Source organism: Poromitra crassiceps (assembly GCF_964638095.1).
Source record: "Poromitra crassiceps genome assembly, contig: HAP1_SCAFFOLD_60, whole genome shotgun sequence".
NCBI classification, from domain to species: Eukaryota; Metazoa; Chordata; class Actinopteri; order Beryciformes; family Melamphaidae; genus Poromitra; species Poromitra crassiceps.
In genome coordinates, this window is record NW_028152257.1 from 609,892 (window position 1) to 620,000 (window position 10,109).

Consider the following 10,109-nt stretch of genomic DNA (forward strand, 5'->3'; position numbering starts at 1 on the left):
ACATCTTTAGCCTTAGAGCTGTTCAAAGCACTAATTATGTCAATGACCTCAGGTACAGAGATTTCCTGGATGGTAAAAATTGGTACTCCATTGACTGTAGGGTTATTCACCATATTTACAGAACATGTGGATACGCCAAACTGTTTCGAGATGTCATCAATAGATTTTATGAAGAAGGTGTTGAGTTTTTCAGCCAAGGTGACAGGGTTGCTCACCAGCCGGTTGTCGACATTTAATTCCATAGCTTTAGTGTCCTGTTTCATTTGTTTACCTGTCAATTTGCTAATATTTTGCCAGATCTTTTTGCTATTCCCCCTTGCACTTTCCATAACAGTAACAAAAAAGTTGGCTTTAGCCTTCCTTAATTCAGCAATCACCTTATTTCTAGCTGAGACAAACAATTGTCGGTCAGTGCCTAGCCCAGTTGTAATTGACTTTTTAAGCAATAGGTCCCTGACTTTCATCAGTTTCAAACACGACGAGTTGAGCCAGGGGAGGGAGGTTGAGTTCCTCCTCCTATGGCTCCCTCGTCTGGAGAAACCGAGGATTACATCCTTCAACCTAGAATGAAACATATCGCTGCTGATGTCTGCATCATCACACGTGGTGAGATTATCCCACTCAATATCTTTTAGAGCTCTTGCCAGATTTTGTTCTTCGTTTTTAGGGACAATCATGTTTGTACGGTTATCAGAAGTACTAGAAGTACTAGAGAATGGGTTTTGGAAGCGAGATTTATTAAGTTTTCTGGAGAAGAAAATCGCATTATGGTCCGAGATTCCTGTTAACAGGTTGTGTATTTTAGTAACATTTCTAGGTTTGTTCGAGAAAATTAAGTAAATTTTTGATTGAGATCGATGAGTAATTCTAGTCGGTTGGTCAATTAACTGAGTAAAATTAAAATAATCCATAATTGATTTCAGGCTTTTTCTATCTTTTTTCGCGTCCCAATTTATATTCCAATCTCCAATCAAAATAATTTCTTTTTTGTGGTCACATGATTTAAGGAGCGTCTTGAGATGATCATAAAAATCAATTTTAGCCGAAGGCTTGCGATAGATGCAGACAATCACCAGCGACATTTCATCGGACAGAGAGATATTTACACCAACACATTCTAGACTAAAATCATTGGGCCATATAATCTGGTTGCATTTCAGATGTTCCCTAACATACAAAATTACCCCCCCACCCCTCCCCTGACCCCCCCTATCCCTTCTAAAACTAGTATATCCCGGTAATGAGATAGCAGCTTCTGGTGAGGAGCTAGTTAGCCAAGTTTCAGATATCCCCAGAAAATCAATGTTAGAGTTACATAGCAGGTGTTCTAATTGCTCCCGTTTAGGTAGCATGCTACGGGCATTTAGATGCCCCCCGAACAACCCCCCCTTTTTACATACAGGGTCCCAAATTGTCCTTGCTTGATTTAGTGTCCGAAATATTTTTAAGGATCGATGTCTTTTGATTACAGGGTTTCTATATTTAGCTAGCTTAGAGGAAAAAGGCAGCCCAGTTCGATGGGCCGCTGCTATGGACCTCTGAGATGCAGGCCCTAGGCCCGTTTGATGGATCGTCTCCGCTGCGCCGCTGGTAGCCAGGGGTAGCGCCGCGATGCAGGCTCCAGCCAGATGGTCTGCCGCCGGCCGCGGGGGCCCAGCCCGCGTCCGTGTTGTAGCTGTCGGATGGTCTGCCGCGTCGGATGTGGCTGGCGTTGCTAAGCTATCGCCAGATGATAGCTCGATGAGGGCCCCAGCCAGATGGTCTGCCGCCGGCCGCGGGGGCCCAGCCCGCGTCCGTGTTGTAGCTGTTAGATGGTCTGGCGCGTCGGATGTGGCTGGCGCTGCTAAGCTATCGCCAGATGATAGCTCGATAAAGGCTCTGGCCGGGTGTTCAGCCGCCGATCGCGGGGGCCCAGCCCGCGACCGTGTTAAGATTGTTGGATGATCAGTCGAGGCTGTCGGATGGACAGCTGTGGGCCGCGGGGGCCCAGCCCGCTCCCGTGTTGTAGACGTCGGAGACAGCCGTCCCGTCGTTGTGCTGCTTGGGATCGGGGGTGACGGGCAGTCACTGGCCCCCTGCCGCTGCGCCAATAGGCCCGCTAACGGACCTTCACGGGCCCTGCTGATGGTAGTTGGCAGTAGTAGACCACCACTGGCCTCTCGTACCTGCCCAGCCGACCCTCTGCACGGCGCAGCCGAAGTGCCGCGAGGCAGCCGTAGCTGCGGTAATGGGCCCGCTAACGGACCTTCACGGGCCCCGCCGATGGTAGTTGGCAATAGCAGACCACCACTGGCCTCTCGTACCTGCTCAGCTGACAGGTGTATTGATGGGGACTCGTCATGTGAGGTTGTGACATAACGGTGGTATTGATGGGGACTCGTCATGTGAGGTTGTGACAGTAACAGGTGTATTGATGGGGACTCGTCATGTGAGGTTGTGACAGTAACAGGTGTATTGATGGGGACTCGTCATGTGTGGTTGTGACAGTAACAGGTGTATTGATGGGGACTCGTCATGTGCGGTTGTGACAGTAACAGGTGTATTGATGGGGACTCGTCATGTGTGGTTGTGACAGTAACAGGTGTATTGATGGGGACTCGTCATGTGTGGTTCTGACAGTAACGGTGGTATTGATGGGGACTCGTCATGTGTGGTTCTGACAGTAACGGTGGTATTGATGGGGACTCGTCATGTGTGGTTGTGACAGTAACAGGTGTATTGATGGGGACTCGTCATGTGCGGTTGTGACAGTAACAGGTGTATTGATGGGGACTCGTCATGTGTGGTTCTGACAGTAACAGGTGTATTGATGGGGACTTGTCATGTGAGGTTGTGACAGTAACAGGTGTATTGATGGGGACTCGTCATGTGCGGTTGTGACAGTAACAGGTGTATTGATGGGGACTCGTCATGTGTGGTTCTGACAGTAACGGTGGTATTGATGGGGACTCGTCATGTGTGGTTGTGACAGTAACAGGTGTATTGATGGGGACTCGTCATGTGCGGTTGTGACAGTAACAGGTGTATTGATGGGGACTCGTCATGTGTGGTTCTGACAGTAACAGGTGTATTGATGGGGACTTGTCATGTGCGGTTGTGACAGTAACAGGTATATTGATGGGGACTCGTCATGTGAGGTTGTGACAGTAACAGGTGTATTGATGGGGACTCGTCATGTGCGGTTGTGACAGTAACAGGTGTATTGATGGGGACTCGTCATGTGTGGTTGTGACAGTAACAGGTGTATTGATGGGGACTCGTCATGTGAGGTTGTGACATAACGGTGGTATTGATGGGGACTCGTCATGTGAGGTTGTGACAGTAACAGGTGTATTGATGGGGACTCGTCATGTGAGGTTGTGACAGTAACAGGTGTATTGATGGGGACTCGTCATGTGTGGTTGTGACAGTAACAGGTGTATTGATGGGGACTCGTCATGTGCGGTTGTGACAGTAACAGGTGTATTGATGGGGACTCGTCATGGGTGGTTGTGACAGTAACAGGTGTATTGATGGGGACTCGTCATGTGTGGTTCTGACAGTAACGGTGGTATTGATGGGGACTCGTCATGTGTGGTTCTGACAGTAACGGTGGTATTGATGGGGACTCGTCATGTGTGGTTGTGACAGTAACAGGTGTATTGATGGGGACTCGTCATGTGTGGTTGTGACAGTAACAGGTGTATTGATGGGGACTCGTCATGTGCGGTTGTGACAGTAACAGGTGTATTGATGGGGACTCGTCATGTGCGGTTGTGACAGTAACAGGTGTATTGATGGGGACTCGTCATGTGTGGTTGTGACAGTAACAGGTGTATTGATGGAGACTCGTCATGTGAGGTTGTGACAGTAACAGGTGTATTGATGGGGACTCGTCATGTGTGGTTGTGACAGTAACAGGTATATTGATGGGGACTCGTCATGTGTGGTTGTGACAGTAACGGTGGTATTGATGGGGACTCGTCATGTGCGGTTGTGACAGTAACAGGTGTATTGATGGGGACTCGTCATGTGTGGTTCTGACAGTAACAGGTATATTGATGGGGACTCGTCATGTGTGGTTGTGACAGTAACAGGTGTATTGATGGGGACTCGTCATGTGCGGTTGTGACAGTAACAGGTGTATTGATGGGGACTCGTCATGTGTGGTTGTGACAGTAACAGGTGTATTGATGGAGACTCGTCATGTGAGGTTGTGACAGTAACAGGTGTATTGATGGGGACTCGTCATGTGTGGTTGTGACAGTAACAGGTATATTGATGGGGACTCGTCATGTGTGGTTGTGACAGTAACGGTGGTATTGATGGGGACTCGTCATGTGCGGTTGTGACAGTAACAGGTGTATTGATGGGGACTCGTCATGTGTGGTTCTGACAGTAACAGGTATATTGATGGGGACTCGTCATGTGTGGTTGTGACAGTAACAGGTGTATTGATGGGGACTCGTCATGTGTGGTTGTGACAGTAACAGGTGTATTGATGGGGACTCGTCATGTGTGGTTGTGACAGTAACAGGTGTATTGATGGGGACTCGTCATGTGTGGTTGTGACAGTAACAGGTGTATTGATGGGGACTCGTCATGTGTGGTTCTGACAGTAACAGGTGTATTGATGGGGACTCGTCATGTGTGGTTGTGAGAGTAACAGGTGTATTGATGGGGACTCGTCATGTGTGGTTGTGACAGTAACAGGTGTATTGATGGGGACTCGTCATGTGTGGTTGTGACAGTAACAGGTGTATTGATGGGGACTCGTCATGTGTGGTTCTGACAGTAACAGGTGTATTGATGGGGACTCGTCATGTGTGGTTGTGACAGTAACAGGTGTATTGATGGGGACTTGTCATGTGCGGTTGTGACAGTAACAGGTGTATTGATGGGGACTCGTCATGTGTGGTTCTGACAGTAACAGGTGTATTGATGGGGACTTGTCATGTGCGGTTGTGCCAGTAACAGGTGTATTCAAGTTCAAGTTCAAGTTCAAGTAGTTTATTAATGTCCCAAAGGGCAAATTGGATTACAGCAAGGCGTAGAGGCTTGAAACATAAAAACATAAAGTGCAAACCATACATACAATGTCATAAATAATCAGAATGTAACAACATTTAGACATACGATGGGCCAATATAAAAGAGCATACGTCTGGTGCGGCTGATAAATAAAATAAGACAACACTAATAACTTAAGAACGAGATGAGCCAGCGGCTGGTACGGCCGATAAAACAGTATAAAACAAATTAAAAACAAATTTGTTTTATACTGTTTTATTTTTATTGATGGGGACTCGTCATGTGTGGTTCTGACAGTAACAGGTGTATTGATGGGGACTCGTCATGTGTGGTTGTGACAGTAACAGGTGTATTGATGGGGACTCGTCATGTGTGGTTGTGACAGTAACAGGTGTATTGATGGGGACTCGTCATGTGCGGTTGTGACAGTAACAGGTATATTGATGGGGACTCGTCATGTGTGGTTGTGACAGTAACAGGTGTATTGATGGGGACTCGTCATGTGCGGTTGTGACAGTAACAGGTATATTGATGGGGACTCGTCATGTGCGGTTGTGACAGTAACAGGTGTATTGATGGGGACTCGTCATGTGTGGTTCTGACAGTAACGGTGGTATTGATGGGGACTCGTCATGTGCGGTTGTGTGACAGTAACAGGTATATTGATGGGGACTCGTCATGTGTGGTTGTGACAGTAACAGGTGTATTGATGGGGACTCGTCATGTGTGGTTGTGACAGTAACAGGTGTATTGATGGGGACTCGTCATGTGTGGTTGTGTGACAGTAACAGGTGTATTGATGGGGACTTGTCATGTGTGGTTGTGACAGTAACAGGTGTATTGATGGGGACTCGTCATGTGCGGTTGTGTGACAGTAACAGGTATATTGATGGGGACTCGTCATGTGTGGTTGTGACAGTAACAGGTGTATTGATGGGGACTTGTCATGTGTGGTTGTGACAGTAACAGGTGTATTGATGGGGACTCGTCATGTGTGGTTGTGACAGTAACAGGTGTATTGATGGGGACTCGTCATGTGCGGTTGTGACAGTAACAGGTATATTGATGGGGACTTGTCATGCTGGTGCGCCAGGCGACTGACAGGCGAAGCGGGCAGGACTGGCACCGCCTCGCTCTGAGGGGCTGTATCTGTCCCTTACCCTCTCTGACAACTTACTAACTGATTTCAAGGCACACACACTAGATTTGCCCCTCCACACGTGCTACAATATCATTTATTTCGCTCACTCTCTTATATTGAGTGTGACCTTGCTGGCCAAGAAATCCACCACTCCTCATGACATATTTGAGGGATTTTAATTGGTGTTTTTCTGTGGGCGGGACCGGGTGAAGGCTCCACAGCTCCTTGGCCCTGAACCTCCATCCATCCGTACCTAATGAGGAGGAGTGAGAGAGGCTTACAGCAGCCTTGGACTCGCCTGCATCTACTTCCATTCCTTTTCACTTGCAACGGTTTTCACGTGTCAACTGAATACTGCCACACACAGTCTGAAAAAAAGTAGCAACTTGTGCCATGACTTTGGCGGTACTACTAGTCACAACAACTACACCTCCAGTCATTTCTTTCACTGTTGTTGTGAGACGAGTTGACGTCTTCTATGCAGTGTGTTTTTGCGTTAATGTTATTAGTGAATAGCCTAAACCAGTGATCCTCACTATTTCTTCGATGAGAGCCGCACTGGCAGGACAAAGTCAATAGGAGAGCCACTTTTACCGCAAAACACCAAAAGCCACCCCAACCAAGCACATCTGCCTACCATTTTTTTGTTTTATTGTTTTCCACACACACACACACACACACACACACACACACACACACACACACACACACACACCAGTTTCCCCTAGAAAATCTTTCAGGCCTGGAGGGATTTCGAAACGTACCCCGACCGCAAGGGTGGGGGCCGTCGCTGGCGACGCTGGAGTTTTAGCTAACCTGTTCACATCTATGTTCGCAATGGCATCCCAAGTATCATCATTCTATTATGGGATGCGATGCGAACAGTTGTATTATGGGATGTGCGTTTCCCAGGCAACGACACACGTTGACACGTTTTGTAACAGCACTGGTGGCGTTGCCTGGGAAACGCACATCCCATAATACAACTGTTCGCATCGCATCCCATAATAGTATGATATAGTTTTGGAACAACACAGCTGGGAATACTCCTAAAAGCAAAATGCTTATTGTTTTGAATGATTTGGCACCTTCTACTACTGTCAACACCAGTATTGTTGTATTGTAATAATATGCCATTAAGGTTTATTGAAATTTTGGGGAGAGCAGGGGAGATTTTTTTTTTTTTTTTTTTGCAATTTCTTAGAGCCGCCAACTAAAGCTTCGAGAGCCGCCAGCGTCTTGCGAGCCGCGCAATGAGGAACTAGGGTCTAAACGGACGCGGAAAAGGAAGTGACGGTTGCAGGAGAGGCGCGCTGTACAGGAAGCTGGGGAAAAAGGTAGGGCTGTCCCAGTCTATTTTTTAAATAAAAATAGACTCTGGGTTCCCAGATTGCTTGATTTGAAGGCTGTTACTTTTTATTTTAATAATGTTTTTTCTGACCCGCCCCTTTTTCTCTCTCCCCCCCGATTGTACTTGGCCAATTCCCCCTGCTGTCCTGGTCGTTGCTCCACCCCCACCACCACATCCTTCCTCTGATACATGTGCAGTCACCAGCCGCATTTTTTCACCTGACAGCGAAGTGTTTCACCAGCAGGACATAGCCTGTGGGAGCATCACGCTATCCCGCCCCCCCCCCCCCCCTAGTTCCCCTCCCCCCGAACAGGTGCCCCAACCGACCAAAGGAAGCACTAGTGCAGCGACCGGGTCCTGGAGACATACTTCATCTGGCTTCCCACCCACAGACACGGCCAATAGTGCCTGTACGGACGGACGCGTGACGAGGCCGGAGGTAACACGGGGGTTTGAACCTGTGACCCTCATTTTTTGGTAGGCAGGGAATCTACCGCTGCACTACCCGGACACTGATACTGATAGTTTTGAACTGAAACTGCTGATAGATAGCCGATATTTTGTGCTGATATTCAGTAAATTTTCATGCTGAAAATTCTCCCAAATTAAGTATTCAGTGGTTTCCCCGATAGCATTCTCTTCCTGGCAGAGAGTGACCATGAGAGTCCAAAAGTCTACATTGATACCAGATCATTGAAATAATAACATATTCATGCACACTGCTGTGAAATCCAATGAAAACGTTGCATTACAGTCAGTTCAGGTTAACGGAGTCCCATGAACAACCGTGGCATTGAGGGAAATTGGGCTATCCATTAGGGCTGTGGCGATTCACTTATCTCCCGATTCGATACTATCACGATTCTTGGGTGCCGATTCGATTTATATTGCGATTCTTAAGTATTGCGATTCTACGATTATTGCGATTCGATATTACGATTTATTGCGATTTTTGTTTATTTTTTTCTTTTCTTTTTTCAGTTTGTTTGCTTTTTTACACTAGATTAGAACATGGGAAAAGTTGAATCATACACTAGAGACTGTATATTATATATCATGAGTAGGGCTGGGCGATATAGTTAAAAACAGGGGCGGACTGGGATCATAATTCAGGCCGGGCATTAGATACCAAGCAGGCCAGGCCGATATGGGCCAACGCGCGTGAAATTTGGGCCGTTTGAAGCCAGATTTGGGCCGTTTGAAGTCCAATTTTACAATGAGATGCACCCACTTTAACCCTGAAGTGTAATTATTACTTCAGACTAACTAATAAAGTAATAAAACCACTAGTAAACCAGTAGGCGGCGCCTGGCCTGCTGTTCAGTGAGTGGCCTGACTGCAAGCACCCCAAAAAAAAAAAAAAAAAAAAAATATTTTATTTATTTTTAATTTGCGATTATCGATTCTGGAATAAAAGATCGATCCAAAAAATCGTGACATTAAAAATCGCGATACTTAGGTGAATCGATTTTTTCCCCCACCCCTACTATCCATGCTATACTATCTAGTATCTAATAAAGCTCAGTGTTTCCCCTAGACAAGATTTCAGGCCTGGAGGGATTCCAAAACGTACCCCGACCGCAGCGGTGCGGGCCGTCGCTGGCAACGCTGAAGTTTTAGCTAACCTGTTCGCATCTATGTTCGCAATGTCATCCCAAGTATCATCATACTATTATGGGATGCGATGCGAACAGTTGTGTTATGGGATGTGCGTTTCCCAGGCAACGACACACGTTGACACGTTTTGGACCAGCGCATGATGCTCCTAAAAGCAAAATCCTTATCGTTTTGAATGATTTGGCATTTTCTATTACTGTCAACACCAGTATTGTTGTGTCATAATAATATGCCATAAAGGTTTATTGAAATTTTGGGGAGAGCAGAAAAAAAAATCTAAAAAAAGGGGGGGGAAATGCATTTCCTCTTCTGGCCTGGCGGGCCCGCCAGGCCAGTAGAATGGTAGGGGAAACACTGCTAGAATACCTTCAAATAACCATAAAGAATAAAACCTGGCCAACATATTCTCGTTTTTTCTTGCTTGCTTCGTCACTTTATTTTCCCCGTCCTGAACCTTCTCTGGTGTTATGGCTACCAGCTTAGAAATCATGCATCCTGCCTTACAGATCTCAGATGGAAACTATTTCTGCCCCCCTTAGGATTGTAGTCAAAAGCACAAAAATAACAATTGCAAAGATCTGATACAATTCACATTCCTAATATTTGTCATTTTCTAGATGCGGTTCAGGTAGGTAAGTGGTTTTCATCAGTGCTGCTGTTCTGCGGCTTAAAGGAGACCGAGGCAGGGGAAGACAGATAAGACGTACAGCAGGGGTGCCCACACTTTTTCAGCTTGGGAGCTACTTTTAAAATGACCAAGTCAAAGTGATCTACCAAACATATTTATTTATATATATATACACTGAGTGGAAAACAGTGGAACAGTGGAAAAACAGTGGAAACAGTGGAAAAACAGTGGAAAAACAGTGGAAAAACAGTGCCATGCGATCGACCACACTACCTCCCGCTCCCTCCCAGCTGCTGTCGTTGTGTCCTTGGGCAAGACACTTAACCCTCCTTGCCTCGTATGATTGGTATGATTGGTATGAAT